Source organism: Xylocopa sonorina, chromosome 1 (assembly GCF_050948175.1).
Source record: "Xylocopa sonorina isolate GNS202 chromosome 1, iyXylSono1_principal, whole genome shotgun sequence".
NCBI lineage: Eukaryota > Metazoa > Arthropoda > Insecta > Hymenoptera > Apidae > Xylocopa > Xylocopa sonorina.
In genome coordinates, this window is record NC_135193.1 from 3369471 (window position 1) to 3396543 (window position 27073).

The 27073-nt window shown below is 46.7% G+C and overlaps 1 protein-coding gene across 4 annotated transcripts in view; it reads right to left on the reverse strand.

The window, feature by feature from the left end:
• Positions 1-27073, reverse strand: part of Sk (small conductance calcium-activated potassium channel) — a 183084-nt gene that overhangs the window by 136298 nt on the left and 19713 nt on the right. Inside the window, exon 1 of one of the 4 annotated variants that reach the window (XM_076897395.1) lies at positions 2457-2594. The exons of the other annotated variants lie outside the window; for them this stretch is intronic. The gene's annotated coding sequence lies outside the window, so the exon portion shown is untranslated. Of the gene's footprint in view, positions 1-2456; positions 2595-27073 lie in introns of those variants that run through there. 4 annotated transcript variants of the gene reach the window in all.

Sequence of the window (27073 nt, forward strand, 5' to 3'; positions counted from 1 at the left end):
AAATTTTTCCCGCTCCAGATAATGATAGCGGCCAAACAGAGAAGCTCCCGTTTCTGATTCGAGTTTTTTTAAACATCGACGCTCTATCTCGCTTCTGCTCTTAACCTTTTCGAACCTACACACGCGATAGCACGGTTAAACGCCTCGATTTCTCGATCACTTTCAACGGTGAATATCGAAAACAGAGATATCTCGCTCGACGTGTCGCGCGAGCGACGTCGAGTGAGTAGATATCTCGAGCTGAAGGGGTGGAACGGGTTACTATCGAGACGTCTCGTGGCGAGGGTGCATAAACCGAAAGACAATATTTCATATTCTTTATCAAACTTTCGGATAACCAAAGTAGCTGCAAAAATATATCCACCTCAGAATTCACGCATTTAATTTAAATTTCATTACGCTACTTTTACTACAAAAGAAACATCGTCGAGACAAACGCAACCGCATCTGCATTTAACAAAACGAATTAATTCGTGATTCATCTCATTGCACAACATGTATGCAAATATATTTCGCAGATAGCGTGCGTCACACCGTGTCCCAAGGTATCTCGTCCAAAGAGGAGGATGGATGAGCGCGTATGTACATAATACGACATATCACGTCTGCAGAAAGGGTTAATAGTGTTCAACGATCCCCAGTTGTCCCAGTAATCATCTATACCTGGCGTGTACCTCGCGGTTGGCATTGTTCAACGATCTCCGACCGTCTCGCCCCCTGCCACCCCCTGGGAGCAGCTAAACGCGTCTTCCACGCGGGACGCCGACGGAACGTCGCCGTTGAAATGTTTACACAGGCCTACTGCTGTCTAATAGCGCGAGGATCGATACGTTGGTATTTCTGGCTTACGTAATATCGCGGCTAACCCGTGTGCCTTGCACGCACGTGTGTGCACACACGGCCGTAACCATGTCGAGTGGATCGAGGATCCGCGTACGTCCGAGACCACTCGAAAAAGAGCTGAACGAGAACGAAACGGGAAGAGAGAGAGAGAGAGAGAGAGAGATCGATGGCTCGAGAAGCTGGGTGATCCGTTCGATCTCTGCTTCGACGGAACAAGCTTCACGGTCGAGAGTCGAGGACCGATTTCTATTCAGAAAAATCGAGATTCACCATTGCGGTGTACTTGAGGAGCTTGCATGGAAATCGACTGCGAAGAAAATTAGTCGAGAATAATTGTCCGTGTGTGGAAACGGACGAGTGAAATTTGAATGAGGGGGATCTACGAGTTTGATCTCAATCTCGAGGGTGTCGCGAGGAGTCGTGAATCACGGAGACTCGCGCTCAGTGCAAAGGTGGAGGGTTCGTTTGCATAAGAAACGAAACAGAGACGTCTTACGCGTAGAGACGAGAAGTGGAGCAGGACGTTAAACGTATTAGCGAGATGCGCGGAGGACTCGGAGGACGAGGTCACGTCTCGAAGAAACTTTCCATTTCCCTCAAGTTCCGCGGACCATGAATGGCCGCCTTTGTGAGCGCCTCGCTGAAAAGTGTTTCGAGTTCGCCGCGACTCGCCGGTTTCTTTGGCTCCCTTTTATTGCAGCGCGACCGATCGATCGACGGACGACGCTGAACGAGGGTGCGTGAGGGGACGCGGGGGACAGCTAGAGTTTACGTTCGCTTTGACACGAATTTTCAACGACCACCGCAGCTTTTATTACTGGAAAACGTGAAAGCTCGACGGCACACGCTGTAGCTCCGATTTAAACGCGGCTTAGCGAGCGACAAGTTAACCGAATCGTCCTCGCGGACTCTTAAATCCTGATCCACTGGAGGACTCGTAACGGTGAGAATTAGCGAACTCCTGTTGCATAAATTGATTCAGTTACCACCAACTACTTATCCCCAGACGTAGATTAGCGAACTTCTGCCGCACATTTTGATCACGGTGTACTACACAATGTTTAATCGAATTCCTCGAGCACTCGAGTGTACCCCGAAACAGGTACTTTGCCTGGTAAATTTTGTCTTCCCAGTCCGCGTATCCGCGAGACGCTGTTCGTTAAAATACTTCTCGAAATTCCTCGAGCGTTCAACCCCTCCGCCATCGCTGTACGCAAACTATTTTCTTGATACTTAAGTATTTCTTTAAATATAGTCCCTCGAACATTCTTCATCAAGCCACGTCTCGAGATCTCTTTTCTCGACCATAACACCAACAATTCTAAATCCACCTCGCACATACATATGGAACACCCTCGACCTCGTCTAAATCAGGTTACTCAACAGATCTCGCGATCTCGAGCCCTTATCACACAAGCTGTTGCAACCCCGTTGCCGACAAGCAGATGTATCGCGATCGTAAGTTCCGGTAGGGATCCAGGGATCCCCGTGACGCGCTTAAAGTGAACCCACGTCACCCTGGTGAAGGCCCACGAACGATGGAGCTGGCTGACCGCCATGCTAATCCGCACGTAAACTTTCGCAGTGTCAGTACGGCTCTGGCCGTAATACACCGTGCCATAAATCAACCGTGCAACAAGCGGCTCACTGACAACATTTCTGAAACGCGTTGCGTCCGCCGCGAAGGGTGGCGTCCGCGGACGAGGGTAATTAACGCGGGTAACGCGAAACCCGCGAGCCAGACGCGTCGACGTACCGCGAGGCGAAAGGGTGCCGTTTCTCCCACTGGCGCGTTTAACGCTCCACTGACACCAGTGATTAAACAATCGAATTAAATAGCTGAAATGGGTCCGCGGTGGTCTGAGATTACACTCAACGACGCGTTAACCGAAACAGCCATTAAGGTAAGTCGAGGTTTAAGGCTTCTACTAGTCTAAGACGAACAGCGACTGTATTCAAATGAAAGGCGAACTTCGGTCTACACCAGTGGTTCTTAATCTTCCGAAGATCTACCTCTTGATGAAATTAATGGAAATTTATAAAAAATAGATACACACAGAGGCATGCATTGTAGTTTTGTCGCACCGGCTATGTTCGTGGCTACCTAAATTCGGTGCGGGGTCCCGTAATGGGATGAATAGATGTGGTCTAGGCGTAATGATCTAAGCTATTAACTTAATTGGGTGATACAGCAAGCAAATGGAAGCTTCTTCTCACCCTGTGCTCGCTTTACGGGGCGAACGCAACCCTTCGACAACGTCCGCGAGCGAAGCGGATGGCGCGGTAATTCAGCGACCCTCGTAAAAGTTCATCGATCCCACCCCCACTCGTCGATAAACCAGCCGAGGAACTGCGGAAATTTCGCGATTTACGAGTGAGACCACCGGCCACTTTGTCGCATATTTCTTCGTTTATTCGATCCTTACTGCAAAGCTAGAGATTTCCCCTCGCTAGTCCGTATGATTCATCCGAATGGCCTTGTAAATTTCCACCGTAATTGCCACTGTTAATTCCGATCGCGCAAGAGCGCAGCCATGTTTGATTCACTATCGAGATATTACTAAAAATCGAAGCATTCGAATCCTTTCTTCAAATTTCTCGAATCATCGCAACAATTTTTACCAGAATCGTGTTAATAATTCCAAATAAAATGGAAGAAACCGTTCTCTTCTTCGTTTCTATTGTTCTTCCAATATTGTGTACAATAAATAGCTCGAGTAATCAAGGGTTAATCATTCGACGTCAAGGAACGAACGCGTTCCCGTTCTCCATCACTGTCCACCCTAATAAGAACCGTCTCGCCTGGACGCCTGGTTTAATAATCTAGACGTCGATGCAGCCGTCGGCGACGTCGCCGAAAATACATCCTGCGAGCGATCTTAATCGAATTAACGTCCGTCAAGCCAGAAACCGGGAATCCTTTCGACGATGGGACGGACGTGCATAATGCAACGTTAAACCTGGATGACCCAGTCGCGTCCAACCGTCGGGGCGATGTACTTCCAATTAATCGGAAACACGCCGTCCGTGTCGGACGCGATCAATCTCGCGGAACCGTCATCTGACGAGCGGATTATTCATGAGTTCCATGCGCTGGAAATTTCTTACGCGTCTCTTGCAGAGATTCGAAGAGAAACGTCGATACATGGCGACGACCGACGCGTTTTTCGAATACGCGAGTCGAATTCGATGGGAACATTGAACATTTTTTAATTAGAAGAAACCAGAGTTCGCCTCGCGGTTTTAATTATCCTTCTCAACAGTCTTTACGTTCGTTCCCGATTTTTACTTGCATCGCGCTCCTCTGAAAGGGGACCTTAATGAAACGTTGCGCTCCCCTTTCTATCCGCTTCCTACGGCTTTCCGTTTTGTTCGAACGCACTTAATGGAGGAAGCTTTTTTCCTACCTGTTCTCCTTTGTTCCTCGTCCCTCCAGTTTTGTTTCTCGTTCGCGGTTAAAAGCTGCCCGCACGCATAATTATTTTCGAAGAGTCATCAGTTTTTATATCGAAAAACTGAACGGTTAATGCATTTCTTTGCGTTAACGTATGCGCTCATAGTCTACTGCTTTGCGAAAAAAATTCTATCGTAGATGTACCGTTGAGATCGTGGCTACGAAAGCAAGTGAAACAAGACCGCGATGTTCATAGACAGACACCACGAAACTATTGTCCCACCGGTTCCAAGTGCTCGCAAGCAAAGAAGCAACGCAAATATTGTCGTCTCTCAAACAATAAATGCCCAGCCAGTCGAGCTTCCTTCGTTCAACGTTTATCACCGTTTACCAAACTTCTTTGTCCCTGTATCGCGTGCAAAAGCGGCTGGAAAGGATCAAGGATGCCCGATTGTCCCTTTGTCCTTCGTCGCTTTCATCGCGTGGAGGAAGATCCAATCGAGTCCACGATTCTCGAGTCGATCATCCGTGACACGGCGCGCCAGCGGAAACGCCTTTTGTAACAAAGACGAAATTTTCCACGGTGGCTGAGAGGGATGCTGGCATTTTATCTTCCCTATCTCCCGTGGCTGGTGTGGCGGCACTTTTAAGATTATTGAACGGGGGAAAAGACGGCACTCGGAAGGGGTTACATTGAATTTCGACCGCGACGAGTTCTTCAATTTCTGTAATGCTCATCCTCGACGGGCTATCGTTCCGAATCCGAACTAACATCTGCTTTTCTTCTTGCTCGGTGACACGCGAGTGGATTTTGAAAAAAAACGCGCGACGAGATATCGGTTGATCTACCTTTCTCGTTTTTTTTTCTCCCATCACGAGGAGGAGCAATCTTAAAGTTTCGCACCGAATTAATATTTCAGATGACTCAGCGGAGTTGTGTGACTAGTCGATCTCTCAATCCTTTCAACGACCGATACACCCTCGAGGTTCCACAAAAAGAGAACGAGGCTGGATGTATCCTGCCTCGAGGCAAGGTTCTGCAAGTTTAACTTCCGCGACATTTAAGTTCAGCCAGCGTTCCTTAAATCCCAATTAGCCAGCGGCTATTTTAATACTTAACAATTATTAATTGCCACTTCTAAGAGCAACAGAAGCATCTCGTTGCCCCGGCAAAGGACGTCGAAAATAAAAATAACATTAATTGCGCCTCGTCCTCGGGCCTTTCCCTTCCCGTCCCATTTCGACGGCGATAATTCCTCGCAATCGCGGTGCTTCCGACAGTTTCCAAGTTCCCAACGAGCCCGCAAAACTGCGAGCACTCGTCTCGCGGCGGGTTGCGACGTGTACGCGCACTTTCCACCCCGCGACGGGGGTGAAAAAGAAACGGGGCTAAGCGAAAAAAGCGGAGAACGCGCGTGGGGGGTTGAGAAAGGAGACCGCGAAGAAAGAGAATCGAAACCACACGAGTGCTACCAGCGGTGACCAGGAATTTTTCACCGAGAGGTTGCAACTGCGACGCTCCTGCTCGAGACACCAAGTATCGGCACCGCGTCCGGTATCGTTGAGTGAAAAGTACGATACCAACTAGAGGTGGTACGATGTTCTTTTAACGCAACGCTCTGTTACGAGATGTACATCGCCGTTTGAGACGCCATCGTTCCACGTAAAGTATACAGAGAACATTGATTTAGTACCAGACGAATGAAATAAAATCATAGGTTTGAAATTCTATGGTAGATTGAATATTTCTGCTGCTATACTTGTTCAATTGTATAATATAAATTGTGTGTATAATAGAATTTTTAAGTAGGGTACTTGTTCTAGCGCAAGGCTCTGATATTGGATTCAGTTAGGGATAGAAGAAATTGGAGGACTAAAAATTATACGTTTCTCGTTAATTGGAATGCGAGAAAAGTTTCTTCGTTAAAGTGCGTTCGAACGAAATTAGCAGCGAGGTATCGTCGTAACCGATACCCCTCGCAGCACCCACAAACGCCCACGCTCTGGGGAACAATAAGCGTGTCGCGTGAAAGTGTATCACCCGGTCGACTTTCCGCTCTGCCTCGACACGAATATCGAATCGCGATCAAAACTGAGCCCAGCCAATTGATTCGCCGGTAAGTATATTTACCCGCTTTAGAATCCTTTCTCGCGCGCGTCTGTTCTATTTCATTTGCTTCCCACGGCTCGAGCCAACGGCTACTATCACCGGGAGGCGCGGTTCACTGATCGATAAAGTGTTCCGCCGCCGTGTTACCTTCGCTGGTGATCGATCGAACTAGCCGCTGGTGGATGTACGTGTGGAACGACGACCATAGTCGTTCGCCATAGGCGAAACTTCGTTGTTCCTCTTACAGTGGCGAGAAAGAGAGGAAGAAAAAATGGCGAGCGACCAAAGGAAGCGAGGAGAACGATCTGCGACGCTTTTCGTGACTCGTGGAACAGTCGATGCCCACGGATTGTGAGAGAGGGTCGATTTCTCGTCGACCTTTTTAAAATGCTCTCGCGGACCAGTTCGAGACCCGTCCCGCGCCGCGACCAAGTCGATATCGGACCGTAGGAAGTCGTCGACGTCGGGTTAATGGCTTTAAACGAGCCCGCGATTCTTCGTCCCTCGACCCTCGACACGCCGTTACCAGCGGCGAATAGAAGTTCCTGGAGAGCCAGGTCGGCTGCAAAGTAGCCACTCCATCGAGGGTTTTAGTGGTCCTCCCGATGTCTTTGTTGCGGCGTCGTGAGGTACCCTTAATTGACCCGACTGCTGACTCTGGGATTTCTGCGCGGTACCAGCTGGCTAACGTCGACGTTCGCTGTGCCCTGAACGCTGTTCTACTATCTTTTCAACCATTTGTCCCTACCATTTCGCGAGCAGATGTTAATGATGAGAATTAGCGGTCGCGTTTCACGATTGAAACGCGACAGAGTGAATTACTTCTGAAGCAAAGCTCGATCGATAGCTATCACCCTTCGCGGAGGCACCCTGCAGTCGCAAATTAGCACGGATCGTAGAACCCTCGATCAATATTTGAAAACTGTCACGTGCACGATTAGAATAATACGAGTGCAATTACATTCTAAATAAAGCCTGGTCGATGGATACCACGTGCGATCCATTGGTCAACATCAAGAGTTCGATACCCTTTCGTCGACATCAACGCTTCTCCCTCTCCACTGGCTATTTCTCGTAGCACTTGGCACGGCTTTCAGCGAATCTCTCCTGAAACGTTCGCCGGCTACGCGAGTGTATTATTCTATCAGCCAGACAAAACAGTCTTCTCGTGGCCGTCGCTTCCGTGGCCTTTCTAATCGACATCGCGGTTGATTGTCCATCTCGAATCGAATGTAATCTTATTTCTTTCGATTCGCGTTGCAATATGCAGCGACGATCGTTCGAAAAACGATCGAACCTTTGAGGATTTAGGCCATAACACCAATAATGTAAGAATGTTGAATTTTCTTTCTTAAAGAAAAGCAACCAAACGATTATATTTCCTAAACGAAATTATTCTCATCCTATTCCACCTATAATTCTGACGAGATTATCCATTCGAGGTGTGTTCAGCGAACGTGAAAAACGCAGGCGGTCGCGGTATCCGCTTTAATTCCGTGCGGCGCACCCCTTTAATCCCAGCCGCCCTGGCATGCGGGCTATTACCTGAAAACATCGCGAATTAAAACAGCGGCGTCGTCCCGTGACTCCGCCATTTGCCACGCGATTTTTATTACGCGAAATGACGGACATTAAGACGGCCGATATGCGCCGGCAGCCGACGACCGGTCGAAACGTAGAAAGTAGACGGCCGTAATCTCGCGTAATCGCGGTTGCATGACGATTGCGATCGTCAGTGGTCGGTGGAACATTGTTCTCCGCTTTATTTAAAAATAATACCAGCATTCGTTGCTCTCTCTCTCTCTCTCTTTCACGTCGAGCTAAGTGCGCGTTCCCAGCGATTTATTTGGTAAACGATCCCGCTGTTGCAGTATCTTAATCTTTCGAACGGTCGATCGTGGAGATTCGTCTTCGAGCCAGAAGACTATTTCCTCGAGAGGGTGGATTTGGAGCTGAGACATCAATTTAGAGCGATTAGAAGAGAACCTACGCTTCATTGTAATAGCTGGATTTTTCGAATCGATTCTAATGGCTTCCTTAAACCGCGAGAACCAGTAGTTCTTCGAACCGATTACCAGTTAATCCACCCTCAAGCGCAGAAACGTTTAATCGAAGTTCGCACGCTGTCCCCAAGGTGCATCCCCTGAGACAGTTTTAATCTGCGGATAGGGGTTGAGTTGCGAGTGACAGGGGATATTGGACCGTAGAAATCGGGGTTGCGCGGATCGAAACAGGTCGAGTGAGTCATTAGAATATCGCGAGGGGAGATCAGCGGAGGCGTCAAGGGTATAGCAAGGTTAAGCACCGGTTCTTTCCTTCGTGGAGTCCATGGCGCGGCTTTTAAATGACGACGAGACGGATCCAACTATTTAGTCTAGCGTTATCTGGGGTGTCGATGAGCTTTCGGATTCCTTTCACGGCGGGGCTCGCGTTTCAAAGTGCTGCTGCTGCTGGGCAACTGCGGCGGAATTTCAAAATGCATGCTTAATTTGCATGCTAACGAGCCTTGGGACCATGTCTGAACGCGTCCCGTGGAAACGAGACGATGCTACCGGATCTCGAAACCCGGATTGATATACTACAGCCCTTGAACAGGTGATGCGTCGATCGTTTTATACGATATTCATATTATTTTGTGATCTGTCTAAAAGGTTTCAGTCTTTTAATGGAAGAATCGATCGAGAAAAAAATCAGAAAACAACTGGAGGAAGATGCGAGTGAATTCTTACGAATAACCCTAATTTAATGTACCCTAGTGTTATGATTTTATTCGATAATAATTTGCTGATTACTGTGAATTTCTATATTAAATAGCCTGGAGAATGTTAATTACGCTCTGCTATGATATCGACGCACACGTTGCGTTTAATTTGGCAAAAGTGGACGCACAAAGATTAAACACAGCTCGCGTAAACTCGGACACCAGAAAATCTCATTGCGCGTTGCGTAAATTTAATCGGACGACTCGTATATCGTGTGTGTCCCGCTGGTTAAAACGGAACAAACGTGACCACGTGAATTGCGACAAGTCCTCGTCGTTTCAGTCGTGGCAAACATCCGCGTGGCTCGACGCAGCTCGTCTTACCTGCCGTCGTTTCTACTGAGCTCGACGAGTCGTACGAGTGTCAGAAAAAAAGTTTATAAAATAATTGAACAACTATGCGGGATGAGTATAGCATTCCTCGTGTAACCTACTTCTCGAGGAAACGAAAAATGGTAACTACTTGCTGTGACAAGTATAAATTGTACTGGAGAAGTTAGCAACACCTAGTTTTCGTAGCAGAGTATGTAGAACTAATGATTAATTAATTATTGAGCGAAGAGCTCGTGAGAAAAGTAGTGGAGGTGGAATTTTGTCAAAATAGTCATCCACACTTCTCTCAAATATTTAGAAGATAAACCATCGATGATCGAGAATTGCTTGGCTCGAAAATTCGCAAGTTTTTCTGGCCTCCTCGAGCCAGGCCTCGCACCGTACACCTTTATTTCGGGAGCGAAGTCTTTAAATAACAATCGAAGTAGGAGTGACGCGAGTCACCTGACATCGTCCGATGACACGTGGCGTGTTCGCCAACCGTAATGGCAATGTGACGCGTAGCCTTGCAAATCATCGATGAACTTCCGCGAAGTTGTCCGCGGAAACCTAGCTTGTCCATTTTCACGGAAATTCGCCGTCGTTTCTGCTGAGTGGGAACACTCGCGCGGCTCTAAGTTCGAGCGTGTTTTCTGTTAACTCAGAGGAAACTCGCATCAACTAATCAGCAGAATTATACGCAGTACTTTCCGAATGAGTCTCAAAGCATCGTCAAAGTATCACGTTTCACTTGTAAAATAAATTTGAACAGTTCAATCGTCGCAACACAAATGAAAAATGGTAACAAATGCAAACTTCTTGTATTATAAAAATTGCTAAAATATTCGATAAATTACTAGTCAAACCACTCTTCAACTCTCACAGCATAAATCTTCCGATTGATATAAAATAACACGAATAGAATTTAAAAAATGAGAGAATAGAATACAGAACGTTAACGCTAACCAATTACCACCCTCAAACTCTACACAGAATTACAGAGGATCAATAAACTGAGTAGAAATGTACCGCGTCCAATACTATAACATTTTACACCCAGTATGCTTTAGCTCAAACCATTAACCCGGCTCCATTAAACCACCATTTCCGTGATCCCGATATTTACAAAACACAAATAGCTTTCCACGAGCGTTCCACCGGGCAGCCGCTTCCGAATTCCTCCGCATTGTCCCGCGAGACGCTCCACCGTTCGTTTCTGGCGCGCGTTCAACCCCTCGCGCGCGAACGCCCCGCCATTTTTCCGATTCCTTTTTCTGACACAACTGTACGAACGATCGTGGTTGTTGAACTTGGTGATCTCTCGATGGATCGTATCGTTGAATGCGATCGCACAGACACGCGTTAACTTGAGAAATCGATCGCTGAACCGGTCATCTTCTATGCGCAACGTATCTGTCAAGTTTATCGACTAATTAATGCCTAGGATTCCCTCGTACACGGCTGTGATGCACAGCGTCCCGTCAATGTCCAACTCGGAATCAGTCGCTGTGGCACGTCGTTATATCGTATCGATCTTTCGAATCGCAAGCGTGTAGGTTTGACAATTCTGTTCATTCGTTTTTAGAGAAGAAATAAAAGGAGTATCGAGACGATCGATGAATTTCGTGGTTGTTCAGATACAAATGAAGATTGTAACCGCCTCGCTCGCCGATTTTGGACGGTTTCTCGTCGATTTCAATGGAACTCGCGATCCTGTCGAGTTCGCTACCATCAATGGGAGGAGACTCGTGAAATCGCATACGGAACGAAGTGATTTAGGGTCAATTAAATTCGGTAAGTCAACAGATGCGGTTGAGCACAGTTTCAGTTCGAAGCGGGACGTGGGAATCTTACGGTCCCGCGGAAGGAGATTTAGTGGCAATTCAACTCCAAAACTACCGACTCATGAACGCTACAAGCGTATATAATAGATTCGCTCGTTTCTCAATCGCCTTGCAGGATCAACTTCCGTCTGAACTGTGTACACACGCACACGCCCAATGAATCCGCTGTTCCCAGTGCAAACCCTGATCTACATGATCGCCAACCTAGCCGACCAACAAATGGATTCGTCGCCAACTTGTCCCTCCTCTAACATAATTGAACATCTGATAATCCCTAGGAAATCCTTTCGATCCTCCTCTCTATAGTTCATCGTCCAGCAAACTCTTTTCATCGCATCCTATTGTCGCAGCGTCGTTTCAAATTAAAACAGGGAACGGAAAGCTATAATAAATTGCAGTCGCTCGTAGATCCACCTTCGAATATATAAACGTTCCTTGTGCAATTTATTTAAGACGACTGACAAACGAGGCGATGAAATTTCAAATAAAAATACACAAGCCTGTGGAAAAGAAGCGATACAAAAGAACAGGGTGAGGAGACTCGATTAATTACTGCTTACACGAGCGACTCATCGAGGATACGCCGTAAAGCAACGGCGTTCGCGTTGCGATATCCATCGTTTGGCGGAACCGCTTTCGCCAGGCATTTGTTTTTACGAGCGCTTCTTCTAGGTTTATAAATAAAGATAGGGATGAAATTTCCGAGAATGCTTTATCATCCGGATCCGGGACTCGCGTGTAAAAATAGACGGCGGCGGTTTTACGCGATGCAATACAGTTCCCGTCGTTGGATACGCCACGAATGGTACCGCGTCGAAGGAGGAGCAGCACGCGATACGCGTTGCACGGCCGTACCATCGTCGCGTTTCGAATCAGCCAACGGGACGAAGAACAAGATCATCCTGATAAACGGAACCAATCTCGTCTAAATATCCTTGTCCTCTCCTCTCTTCTTTTTTCTTCGAGATAAGCACGCACGTCGAGTAGTATCGCGGGTAAAAAATCGTGTCAAAAGAACGTGGTTGAAGATTAACATTGCCTGTTGCCACACGTTTCAGACTTTCAAACTCGACCCCCGCGAAAATGGAACGTCTCCGATCAGAAGACGTCACTTTACACTTTCATCTTACATTTCATGCGTTTTGTACATTCGTCATCCTCTATCACTCGCGCGAGAGAACTGAAAACGCTCTATGCATTTTTATACTCAGGTTAAAGTGTCAGTAGTGAAGGAGGAGATATTCAGACGAGGAAGTTCATGGAACTCTTCCATGACAGGTTATGCGATTGTATATTCTTAAATTGATGCGCGCACGTGTTCTGTAAGTGTTACGGTATTCCCCGCAACCCACTATTTGTCAAACGCACGACCCTGGAACAGGTGGCATGGAAACGTATTTCCGACAGTGCTATCGAGGAATATTCCAAACGACCGCGCCACGACCACGTTTCTATATGTATTAATTGACGTCGGGATAAGAATAAATAATTGATGGTTTAAGCTGGCGAACTTTAAATACCAGCTTTCTAATTACAATGGAAGCTAAATCCATCACGAGGGACTCGTTAATTTTATCCACCGAACGATAATTGCATCTTCGTTATGCTTCGTCTCGAATCCTCCCGGCTCCTACCGAGATAATTACAGCTAAAGAAAATTAATTGACCTTCTAGGTGATGCCGTTCCGTTCATCCGTCAGCCTTATTATATCATCAATAACGCAGTTAGATTATCCTGGCACTAACAAATTTGCGTGAAAGGATGTTTAAGCGTCGAGGAATCATAAAACATTAAGTGATGTATATATGGCGGGCATTACTGATTTCCGTTTTTCGATTCTGTCAGGTCAACTCGATTTTTTCAAATAAGGACAGAGATCGGTTCGACTCCAAACTGCGACTTCAAATAAGTCCATCGAGATTAAGCAATACGTAGAAATGAACAGGATACCAACACTCGAATATTGAACGGAGGCTAAACTCGAGCAGAAATGCGTCACCTTCAACGTTTACCAAAAACGAGGCCCTCCACCTCCAAGGTAAAATATGTAAAACAACCTCCGCGCTGGAACGCGTTCATCTCCAACTAAGTCAGCGTTAAAAGGTCAGCGTCAGGGAAACGGGGCGTGCACCCCATCCCTCTGAAACGTCCAGCAAGGTCTGCCTCGTGCATATGTCCGAACCAGCTGAAAAACGATCCGTATAACTCCCGACGGATGTACGTTTCGCTCGTAAATAAATATAACGGACTGTAATGATTCTTATTAACGCCACGATTGTCGAGTGCTGGCGCGAAAAAACGCTCGCGGACTGGTTTCGTATATTTTGAGGATAGCGTAGCGATCAAAGCCAGAGATACTAATTCGTTTACGCGCTCGAGAAGCTTGCTTGGACGTTTCCGCGGAAACTTTGAGGAAAACTGTGCGCGAGGTGAATCTCGAATCTTCGAAGGCTTCGAGGAGGACCCGACCGGACGTTCATCGAGCCTCGGAGAGCGATCAAAGAAAACGGATGTCGCTCGACGATGAATCTAGGTCGACCAGAAGCATCCATCCACTGGTCAAGCTCCTCCTTTTCCGTGTGCCCTCAGCGTTCGCCTCCTCTTCGTTAAGCCACCCTCCGTCTTCGATTCCTTTTTTATCGTCTCCCCTTTCTTGCTCAACCGCGGTTAAGTTGTTAACATTGAAATACGAAGCTGCTACGAAGGGTTTCGAGCTTTGCCAGGAGTTTTATTCTCGTTGCAACGTCGACGAAATTTGTCCAGCTCAGCCACAGGGGATTCATTCGCGATACTTTGGAATACTTCTATATTGACAATTAAAAAGGGTAGCTTCTATCCACGATGAACATTAACGAAAGAAAGCATTTTCGTATATCAAGTTCGCGCAGAAACGAGAGATACGTTTGGCGAACGAGCATCGAAGTTATCGATCGTTTGACGGATCCATCATCGACGAAAGTTTCCGTTCTTCGCCAGTTTGCCTAGGGGGTGTTGCGAGACGCGTGCAGCTTGGTACTCGGCCAAACGGTTCCCACTTCCGGTGGACCTTGCGGCAGCCATCTCGAATCTAAGGCCAATATTCTGCGTGACGAACAAATTTCATGGGAAATTCGCTGGAAATCGTGTTGATTTAATACGCAACCTTCAACAAGTTAAAACTGTACGTACGTGCGTTAAACTGAAACGTTCAGTGCCATATGGTTTGTTGATACATAACAACAAAGAAGTTTCGATGCTATGCTCGTAAAAGCAGAGAATAAATTTTCAACGTTCGAGAGGGAAGCGTGGTTCTCCACGTGGAACCCTCGAACAACTATACAATCGCATTGCAGGAATACCGCGAGTCTCTCGAGCATGTGATCCCTTTTTCATTCGTTTTTTCGACGTAATCGAACAGAAATTTCTCGATAAATTCAAAGAATAACGGAAGACCGCTCGAACGGAGGCAACGAGTGGCTCGAATGGAAGGTAGAGAGGATAAAGATCGCAATATCTTCCGGCTTAATGCACTCCAATTGTTAAAGGGTTAATAATTTCCCAACCTCGAGTAGCTAGCATTCCCCTCGAACATCCTCGTTAAAGGATGAAACAAATCCTATTACGTCCCTACCCATTCAAGCTACAATTATACAAAGTGTACCCGATTATCCTGGTCACCTTAAATTAATCTGCAATTAACAGACGCAAATGTTTCTTTACCTTTCCTTGTTAAATACAATTAAGAACCAGTCTTACACGAAAACGAACCTCGATATGTGTACGCATATTTATCGATCCGCTGTGACGATCAAACAATTTAAGACGACTACACCCAATGACTGGTTCACCTCGTGTGACGTTACTCGAAAACTACCCTCTTCGCGATATAAAGCGCGCGTGCCACAGCCCAATCGGACTCGAATTAACCGTTCGCAACCGCTGTTTGTCGATTGCTCGTCGAAACGTATCAGGCCGTGGTCGAGCGAACATATAGCAATCAGTAGTGACGCGAAAGGCTTTTTATCTACTCGTCTATTAAATCGATTATCCCCTTTTCTCGTTCACCCCTCCAGCAGCGACTGACGTTTCCGTTCTCCAGCCACGTCGAAGAAAACATTCGAGCGGACCAACGGAACGTAGAGCTTCGCTTTCGAGCCTGCGGATCCTCGATTGGTACTTGTGTATTAAAACATCGAGAGATGGAGGATGCGAATGGTACCGAGAACACCTTCGTGCAACACAACGCCCAACGTTCGATATACGTACAGGGTGGATCTATAATTCCTGGGAACGCCTGGTTTATTGCCAGACTTCAGGCCTACAATCGCCTTAAGTGTACCCTTGTTTATTCATTACCGCTTCACCGTCGAATTCAGGAGAGAATGAAACGTACTAACCGTTACCATGAATAAGTTAACCAGTGACATTCGCAGAAACTGTACGGCGACCTGTATTTTTCTAATTAGATCGCACGAGTGCCTTTTTGCACAAACGGCTTCTAATGAAATACATACACAGCGTGGCTTCGGTTTTGTAGGATAATTGCGTATTACGAACTATGCGCGACTGTTAATTATTATTCGAGGCTCCCACGTGCAAGCTGCGTCCACTAGAAATGCCAATCGGACGCTTCGTCAGCGTTGCAGCCGAGTTTTTCAAGAGTCAAACGGCGCATCGATTCCATTCGCCTGTCCACCATAAAGTAGAAAGATACACGCGTGCATACATCGATCGTGCTCACGTCGCGGACCATTGATCGCTGGTTTTAATTGGTCAGCCGAACGATCTCGCGCGATCGCGAGTAATACGTTCCACAGCTGAACCGAACCCGGTTACGCAATAAGGAAGCAACCGACGTTTAATTAAAAAGAGAAAAAAAAACCTTGGCGTGCCATCCACGCAACGCGGCGATAGGATCGATTAACTAAAAAAAAAACCAGCTAAAACGGAACACACATCCTGACGCATTGCTATTTTTACCGCGAAACGACAGCAGAACTTGTTAGTCCCCATTGCGTAACGAGGTCCAATTGCTCCCGTAGGAAATAGCAATACCAGCTACAAGCTTATTCAGAGAAAGCATCAGGCCAGGCTGTAAAATAGTAAAACTCCTCCCTGCAGAACCCGTCTGCGGGAGTTTATTCACCTTTTTACGATCCCACGAGCGAACCGTTCCGTGACGCGTCCAGGCCACTTAGCAAGCGCGGTTCCCTTCTCTTTCTCTCTCACCCCTGAGCGAATAAAACGATCGTCCCTCGAAGGGACCGACGACAAGCCTTCTCGAGATGTCGCGCGACTCCTCCCGATCGAACGCCACGGGATTAACACAACGAGGGGGCCGCGATTCGATCGCCAACAGCTAAACCCAATCAACCCGCCCCTTTTTCGCCGCTTTTTCAACGGCCTCCGGTGCCAGGGTTGGAAAATGCTCGACGACCAGGACCGTCATCGACGCCTACGCGTATATTGCAGACCCAATTCAGAATAGGCAATCGACCGTCGATCCACACGAATCGTTCCACGAATTCTATGGAGATCACGGGGCTCTGTTATTACACTACCCTCGCGCGATTGTTACACGTCTGTCGGTTAGTGGATCAGAATGTCCACGATTGCGATAAATGGTAAAAATCAAAGAGTTCATCGTTGTTTTGCAATTATTACATATTTTATACGAAATGTAGGTATTTCATTGAGGTTTTAGGGGAAGCGCGACTGCTTCGTTCCTCTGACAAATTGCATAGCGTCGTAATAATTGACGGGTATCTGTTCCACGGTTATGTAATTAAAATGTCTGTTTCGTACCGCGGATAACGCGTCGCTTCCAACTAATGCTATTTCTCGTGGTCGTGGCATCGCGGAGGAAACGAGCGCTTGAAAATTGCCCGCGGAAACCCACCTCTTGCAACGAGCCATCCGAAAGACAGCGACAAGTTAATTCGAACTTCTCGTCGCGGAGCTTCCCTCGCCCTCAAGTTACGCAAATTTCCAGCTGATACGCGGCGATTCATCATCGCGCGGAGGAGCCGAGTTTCACTCGGCTCGGATATCACCGCTGGGAATTTTTCAACGAGATATCCGCCGTATCACTCGCGCCTTTTAAATGAAATTTTAACGATAACCTTTTGCGTGCAACCCTTCGCTCGAGTCGCGTTTATCCCCTCGGATATTTATTAACGCTCGGATGTATCAACGTCACCGGACGCGACGTCCACCGCGCGGCTCGCGTCTCGATGGAACACGCGATGAATTAATCATCCGTCGCGGTGCCGTCGATTATTCGATACGTGCCGCGATTTTTTTGCGCATCAGTGTAACGAATTCCTGCGCGCTCGAGCACGATCGTCGGCTAAGGAGTAACGAAAATATTCGACGAGCGATCGGTTTTGTCCGGGGCGCCGGGTCGAGTGCACCTCGAGCGCCGATAAACCGATGGAAGTTCACCAGCGAGCGTTGAAAATTTCATGGTGATCGCCGAAAGCTTCCTGCAGTTTCGAGCGGCACGAATGCAGTCCAAGAGTCACGTGTTTCATCCGTCCGATCGATATTTGCTCATTCCACTCTCGTGATCGCTGGTCGCTTCGCGGAATAAAATTGTCTGCGGTCAGTAACGATCGATCAAGGATCGATTTTATTTTGTCACGTAGGTCTACGCACGCGTGCGGACTCTGTACAGATCGCGTACAGCATTTAGAACCGGCGCGATAAATGATTTTCCGAGGTCTCCTTCTTCTGTTTTTTGCAGCAACGCTTCGATTTCAAGTCGCTCGCATGCAGAGGCTTCCGAAAATAGCTTTTCGAACAGATTCGTCGAAGCAGCGAAGAAAATAGAACGCTATCGAGATCTGTTCGAGGGCCCTTCTCTCTCCTCTCCACCCTCTCTATCACGCTCTCTGTATCCATGCACATTGCGCCGCGGGAATAAAAAAAAAAGGAGAAAAAGGAACGATCTAACGATTCTGATTTCGCGTGTGGCTTTTTCCGCGCGGGTCGGTGTACAAATAGGCGGGACGATTTGCATAAAAGAGCGATCCTGGCAAAAAATCGTCCCACCGATACCGTCACACCGATTATTCCTCGCGACGCGTGTTACGACTTTATCGCTGTCGAGTTTACAAAACGAGAAACACTCGTGTTAACATTTTTCGTACTTCACACCTGGCTGTGTGAAATTCTAACGTTTCTGGTAATCAATTGAACTCTTGTTAATTTAAAAAACTCATTGATTATCAGAAGTTTGTAAGTTTAATAAAAAAAAAAATTGCTGGTAGATTTGAAGGGGCACAAATATAAATTGCAAACTGTCTGTACTAAATTTTCCAAGAACCTGGACTGTAAATGCTTAATTCCACTCAGTCATGTAATTAAAAAAGAATCCAGCTGATATTCGCAGTAATTTCGAAAGGAGCAAGTTGCACCGCCTCGCGTGGCACCCTCCACGCAAAATCTAAACCGTGAGACGTAAATATAAGGTTAAACACTCCTGCTTACCGCTCTCCAAAGCACGGAACCTGTTAACTGATTAAAACCCACAACTCTGGAAGGAGGTATCGCAACGGAAATCTTCAAACGGAGCGAGAGAGAGACGCGAGAAGAATCCGCACGCGTCCGCCCCTTTCAGCTCGCGTACGCCACCGCGAGAAAAAAGGCACCGGGGTGGTGGTACAACGACGAGCGCGGAAATGGCACGAGTCGTCTAACGAATTGGCAAGAAACTTCTATTCCCAATTGTACGACGAATCCTTCGCAGAGCCGTGCGCGCGGACAAAGGCAGCCCGCGAGAACACCAAGAACCGAGGCTACCACTCTCTCGTTTACAATTTCCGCGCCACTTTTTACCGCTTCGAGGTACCCCCCTCTCTCTTTTGTACCTTTGACCCGTCGCGGTTTCCGGGGCGAGAAAAATTCGCGTTAAGAAGTTGTCCGCAGAAACGCGTTCCCCGCCGCATAGGTGGGAATTTCACAGGTCAGGTGAAACATTTATACCCTCGTTTGCTAGAAAATTTCCATCCTTCTTGGCGAGGAATTTTCTATGGAATAGTTCTGGTAAGGGCGCGTGCCCTCTTGGGGCTGAAACTACCCGCCAATTGCTTTCAAACCTCGATTTCATCAATACTATATTATTCTCCGATGGACAAGTATCCCGAGAAGGGGTGGAATCATTCAATATAAGAACTACCCTCTCGATATGCGATCCCATATGAAATTCGATATTTCATGTTTGCAGGTTTTATGTTCATGTTAAATGGTGCAATTAATTTCTGATACGATACCAAGAGCTCGTTTTTTTTGTACCTCGGATTATTAATTTGACCAGTCAGCTAGGTATTTTAAACGATATGATTTACGATACGCGTCCAGTTCGCAGCGAATAATTGATCGTTGTTTAAAAAAAAATAACGAGTTGTATAACATTCTCTTGGTAATATCGATTGTGTGCGTTAAAACGTTCTCTGACTCATATTTCCCGATGAAATACACTGGCGAATCAGTCAAGGGAATTTGCGAAAAAAAATTCGTGCACCTCAACGTTCGATGTATAATTTTAAACGCTGTGTGAGACGTTTGTTAAACAAATGAACCGTCCTTAATCGTTCTCCAAAGCACGTTCGCCGTGCGCGGCAACATCAAGCAGCCGCAGCGTAGTTCGAGGGTTAAACCAACCCCTTGAACTTCAGCCACGAATCACCTGCTACTGACGCGAGCTCCAAGAATACAGTTTTCGAAAATATAATTACATCAGACAACTTATTGTTTGCGAGCACACGCGGGAAGGGAATTGAACCTTGTGCTTCGAGTAGAATGTAATCGAAGTCAAGTTCGAAGTTCGCAACAGGAAGTGGAGCAGCGCGAGGTTATCGGCAAACGACAAAGTCGCAAATAAGGATGTTGAATTTACGAGATAGAGAGAGAGAGAGAGAGAGAGAGGTCAATGTTCGACAAACGAACCAGATATAAAGAAGAAATTTTGATTAAATCGATGACAAATATTGGTGGTCTCGAATGTTCATTTTTCGGAATTCTCGTTCGACGATATCGCGTCGCGTTAACCGGAAGTAGAGGAATCGCAGACACCCTTCCAGTCCCTTGGTAACGCTAATAAGCGGCGCTCGGAGGGTGCAGCTAGGAAACCAACTACTCCTCGCTTTAATCGGGCGGGACGCGCCTCATGTAGGTCAGCGGCGGAAGTCGTTCCCTGGACGAGTGTACAACGCGGATCGGAGCTTTTTTTAATTGGCGCCAATTAACTGTGCTCGGAGAGCACCACGTAGGCGGTCCAATATCGATTCTAAACGCGTCGACGCTAGTTTTTTCTCGCATTTCCATCGTTTTCGATATAGCTCGCGAACGGAGAAATTCCGCGAGCGTTTTCGCCCGAGGAACCTTTAAGAGGGCCGTGGAGATGGGCCTCTTTTCACGAATTATGCGACGAAAATTGGGGGAACTAAAAATACCGACGAAAACACGTGAAATACTTTTCTCTCGCGTCCCACGGAACGAGCACGATCGCTGTATATAGTTCCTGTTTAATAATTGAATTTTTTTCATTCGATGCCTTCGAGCGAGCGGGTTTTTCGATCACAAATTTGTCAATATTGATCACCCTCGTTTTCTCGTCAGCCTCTTTTTCCGTGCCCACGCTCGACGGCAGTGTCAAACTGGTCGTTTGTATTTCCCGGTATCTTGAGCGGCAGGTTGCTCGCGATATTGATTTATGGCCGTTCGATAATCGAAACTGATCGCGATGCAACTACGTGTCACCGCGAAAAAGTAAAAAAAAAAACAAAAAATAGAAGCCTTCCATCCTACCACTTTAACTCGAATCGACCTTTTTTGTGGCTCAAAAAGAGCTCGATTAAAAGCACCATCCTAGTCAATAATAACTATCGTTAACTATCGATATTAAATGCGCTTCTTTCGAAATAATCGTGTCTATTTACTCGATAACCATTCCATTGACTCCCAGTGACACGCAACGTCGAATGGCGACCATGAACATCACGACGATTGCAAATTGATTTTCCACAAGTGCGCGAGAACACTCGCGACCGTCAAGGTGAGCAGAGGAAACCCTTTCCATGAATACCACGGAATTCTATACGCTTCAAGTGGACGCACGCGTCGAGAGCCCATCGATTATTAATTAAAACCAGACGCTTTGATTTTTGCAGTCCGAGCTTCTGTTCGGTCGATTACAAATTGAATACAGTTCCTCGCAGCTTAACCGCTCTCGACGGAATAAATAACTCGAAATCGCTGGCCCCGACTGACCTAATTGTACGCGGTTCAATGCGGTTCGAAACACTTTCTTCGATCTGCTATCGGCTTTGTACGGTCGTTCGATTGAATTCCCTTCTTTTTAATTAGACAGCTCCTCGCCTCTCTGCCTTCGATAACAATTTGCTCGAGCTGTGTGGATCAAGCGAGACGCAGGTAACACGTATCTACGATAGATAAGACAGTTGAAACTTCGCGGAGTTCCGGAACCCGACAGCCGACCGCAAGTTTGCACCCTCCGCCTTCGATATCCGATACACTGTTTCGCAACCCAACTGTTCCCCAGAATCCATCTTACTCTCTCTGTCTGGTGTGCGCGCGGCAAAATTTCCTTCGATCCACGTTAAACTCGTCGACTATTAAACCCTCCTCTAAACACACCTTTCGCGTCTTGCGAAACTCGCCGGTTAAATCCGAAATGGACGCGTCACGCGAGCAAATTCCCCGGTTTGATTTCCTTGCACCGTCGCGGAAACATCGATCAAACTACAGGTTACATCAACACGAGCCGTCCAAGTTAGAACGGTGACTAATCGATGGATTAATTCGCGTAATCGATCGATATAAACGCCCTGGCAAAATAGTCGCAAGTATCTTCTTACTCGTTTCCCTCGCGCGATTCAACTTATCTCGTACACCATCTTGATAATTCATTTTTTGTAGCAATAAATTCGTTGAAATTAGAAATCCAATTGCAAGCCACGATACGCGCGTTGCGCGATGAAAATTCCGCTCGAGATACTTCTGCTGGCTCAAGTTCGAAGCACGCTGGTGGAGTTTGATTAGACGCGGTTTCAGGATCGTCGCCACGTGGTACTGCGCGGTAATTACGTTACCAAAAGGAGAAATGCTTCGCGTGGCCCGTTTCATCCCTTTTTAAGACGTCGTGAATAAATGATACGGGATGGTACGCGTTTCCGTGTTGAAGGATATACGGGCGCTTGCATAGCTCGGTGGCTCGGAAAAATTCAACTCCGCACCGAAAAGATGGAACAACGGCCCGATAAATTTTTCATCCCGAAGGATCTGAATGACGGTTGAATTTCAAATAAGGCGGATGAATTTTTACGGTGATACTTGAATTCCTCGCGTTTTATGGACATCGTTTACGACTACATCTTCATGCTGGAAATTCTCTGCGTTTAAACGGACAAAAATTCTAAGCTATTAACCGATATTTTAAGACGTCGTATCTCTTGAAATTGTCTAGAAATAAATTTGAAAACGATGGAGGAAAGAAATGTGTTTCAATCGATACCTTTCGATGATTCAATGGAACGCGAAATAATCAGGGATTATATCGCTGATTTTCATTAACGATTCGACGACAATAATTAATATCCTTTGGTATTTTAATTGGCGAGAATTCGGAACCTATGCGCGAATAATTGGACGGGACGTGAAAGAGCGTGGCGCTGTAACGTTTCCGGGTCGCGAGATTCAATTTGAAAAATGATTTTCCGCGTTGCCCAGCGCAGAGAACCGCTCCGATTAAACGCGACGATGATCCAGTTCGCGTGGGTGGTGGACGAATCGCGAGGTGGGATAAACAGGAGTAAAAAAAAGAAACAAACCGCGAAACGGAGACGAGGAGAAGTAATTGAAACAGCGAGAAAGGAGAGTCGACGGGAGACGGTGTTTTAATGAAGCCACTTCCCCTAATTAGACTCAGCGCGATATTACAGTTCTCGATCGAACGGCCTTCGCGCTGAACGTGTCCACGTTGGAAAATAACGCTGTCATGGCAGCTGAAATTCCGCTGGAAATGCACCCCGATCAACGTCCAATTTTTCGCGCGGAAATGTTAGCACCCGCTTTTATAACGCGACTCGCGGGCGCGGAAAGGGTGAAATGTCCTCGACTTCTGGAAAAGAAACCGTAAACGCCGACTGTAAAGTCCAAAGTTACCTCGTAAATTTCACGGCTCGAATATTCAAAGAATATTGAAGTTTTTCTCGCTGAACACTCTGATAAACGTACGTTCGGATCGAGGAACCAGGCAACTCGCGTATAAAAGCTACTCAATTTCCCCTCTACGAACAGAAATTAATGAACCATTGAACGATATGGCTAAAATATTGTTCCAAGCCACTCAGTTTAAAAAGAACACAGCAAATTTCCAAGATATGCATCAGCAGCTAAGTAACTTGTTAAGATACGCTGTGTGAAACGAGCAATTACACCGAACAAATAAGAATAGCAAATTTTTCAGAGTCTATTAGTTTTCGTTTTGTCCCTCGACGATTCGAATGGTGGAAATTTCGCAGTGACGAAGCAAACACCACTGATCAGACTGATGGCGTGTCGGCGCACAACCTCCGAGGACTTTGCTTTTGTTACTCCTCCGCTAGCCTCTCGTCGATAGCCTGGAGCTTCCGGTTCTCCACGAGACGCTTTCACCCCGATCTTGCGTGTACTCTGCACTGATGCAAACTGCGCTGGTTTCAGTGATTGTCTGCGTTGTTTAGCGTTTAAATAGAACCGCGGAGATTTCGATATGAACAGGGTGACACGCTTTCGAAATTGAAACAAGAAATGAACCAACTATCATTCTGAAATGATGCGGAACCTCTGAGAGAGGGAACGAAAGAACGTAGACTTGAACTTCGCTCGACGATCGCAATTGAAATCGAGCATTCACGTTTAACAGCTACAGGGTGAGTCCGTCTAACGCGAGAGCAAAGGAGCGCGACGGCGGGAAATAAATAATGAAGGGACGGGTCACGAAGCAGCGTCGACACGCGACGCCGGTAAAATTGACTTTTATAATTAACACCAGTCATCCGTAATTTTCATCGCGAGGCTAAACAGCGGGGACTGGGCCGCACGACCGTGGTATTGTTTGCTCGTACGTATAACCAAGTTAGCAATTATAATTCTCACCGAGCGTTTCGTGTCATTTCACCTCGCCAATTTAAAAAACAAAAACCACCTGTCTACGCTTACGAACATGCTTTCCCAGAGAGCTACGAACGACTAAAAAATCCTGCATTCATCAGCAACACGACGCACGACTCGACTGTTATCGTAACGCACACGCGTACCACGTCAAGCTGGATTATTTCAACAAATTAGTCGAAAAATTTGCGATCGAAGTTTGCAGTTCTTATCGTACCATCGCGTTGGACCCTAAAAATGCCAGAAAAAGCCGTGGAAACGCTCGCGTAAAGTACGCAAGGGAGGCAAACAGTACGTGCGCGTACGACGACGGAGGGGTGATTAATTAATCAGTATCCCAGCAGCGCAGCGAGCAGGGAAATGCTCCGGCCGTTTCGACGCCTGGTCCTGCTCCCAGCTGAGCATCACCGGACGCTAAGCTCTAGACTGTTCTGTCCACTATCGGTTAATTAATTCGTGGTATCGACGCCTGCTCGAGCGTGATTCGACGGGAGTGAAATATTCACGGTATCGGGAGGGCCGTTTCGAAACGACATAAAGACAGCCCGTTATGACGGTCGAATAAAAAATTCATCGCTGTCCGATTTCGTTATGCAAACCGTGCCACCCGGGTTCGATGCAAATTTCATCTGGCGAATTTATAATATATGCCTCCGCGACGTCCTCGGTCCCCCAAACTGCGCGCGATCTGCTTTACATTAAATAATTGGATACCCTATACGTATATACGCGAGCACCTTATTGATCAACACTACTGCATTTTTTATAATTATTGCGGATGTTGTAGTAAAAGGTCGAAGGACAAGAAATAGTGCAAATCGATATAAAAATGAGCATAGAGGAGGACTGAGAGTACTTTTGTAAAAAGAACTACTTCGAATGAGACAGAAGGGTGCAAGTTCCCCACTGTCGTTACCCTAATTTCTATCAGAATGATGGAAAATCTCCCTCATCGAAAAGCACATTCGATTACCCTCGAATTTCCCTCGAAACTATTCCATTTCATTTCATAGACTGGATTCGACTCGCATCGGGGTACCGATACAAACCAAATCGCGTTATATCGAATCCAGCCTCTGGTAAAAGATGAATAGACAGACTGAACGTTTCGAAACGGGACTGCAAAGCTTGTTAACCCTTTGAGCGCTAGGCTGTACGACATCGCGCGTGTATTACTGTTAAATACAGCCAGTCGATCGAATAATGTTCAATCTGTTCCTCGCAAAGTCTATTCTACACGTATCTACGTATCTGAAATTGTTCTTATAATTAAGAAAAAGGGAAACATAAAGTTTAAGAAGGAATAGATTCAATCGAAATGAACGCGATCTTCGCGATAATTGGTACCGATGCACCGACTGGTGTTTCGCGTCCTTAACCCGGGTGGTGGTGGTTTCTGTCAATTTGCTCGTCGAGGCGCTCGAGAAGGTAAACTTCAACGCCTGACCGATTTTCGCGACCAGGCTGTGCATCGAGGAGGCTCGGAACGCGCGCGGCCGGATTGACGTTGCCGAGGGGAATTGAGATTAACGAGGACCGATAACAAATGGGGTTAGCGGCGGCGGCGGCGAAGTTCAGGCCGGATGGTACCGCGGAGATGAAGGGGACAGAGATGGCCGTTGGATGGACGCGAATCGCGTGAAGGGGTGGGCGAGAGGAAGACAAATAGCGACGAGGATACCCGTAAGCTCGAGGAGAGGGTGGAAAATTTCTGAGTTTCGAGAGGCGGAGAAGAACGGCTGGAGAAGGTAGGTGGAAAGTGGTAAAAAAAAAGGAACAAGAAGCTGAGTGAATGTAAACTGCGTAAGAGGGTGAAGGCAAATGTGAACGGACAAAAGTAGCGGAAAGTAAATAGTGCGAGGACGCGCTGGGGGTAAACGAAGTGGTGAGGGACGAAAAAATGTCGTCGAACGGTTCGAGGGTAAATACCTGGGTTTTAGAAGCTCGCGGAGTATGGACACAATCGAGAAAGGATAGGTACGAGTGGATAAGAGTGTAAGGCGGGAAAAGGGGCGCGATTAATGCTTGATAATGGTCGAACAATTCCAGTTAACAGGACACCAGGTGGAAATACCACGATAATAACGTGTACGGAAAACGAGGTCAGTTTCGTGGTGGTTGATCGTGTTGCATGGATTTTTACTCCGCTCCTCGGCGATACGTCTCATTAATTCGTCTGCTAATGAACTGGCGGTTCTTGTTCGACGGTCGTACATGTTGCCGATCGAATGGAATTTTTGCATCTATCCGTGCAGCTTTCGTTTATTTCACTTTGCGTTTCAAGGGGTGAAATACATGCGACTCGATGAAACTATAAATTGTACGATCGATCTGAAGTTTATATTCGAGTCGTTACCGGTGCTTCGAATGCTTCGCGTGCACATATATTCAATTTACAACAATTTTTGTCAATTTACCACCATCGGTGCGGTTCATCGGTCCATCGTCTAACGAAGTCACGCTTCACTCTTCCTGTGACTCGCTCGTAAAGCTAATTCCAAGGCTGTTAGAACGATCCACGTAACTAGATAGTGAGTTCGATTCAGGCTAATTTCCTCATCACGCTACCGATAATCGTTTCATTGCATCAGGAAAATAAAATGCGCGAGGAAAAAGTACGCTAATTCGTATGGTCGATAAGGATTACAAACCT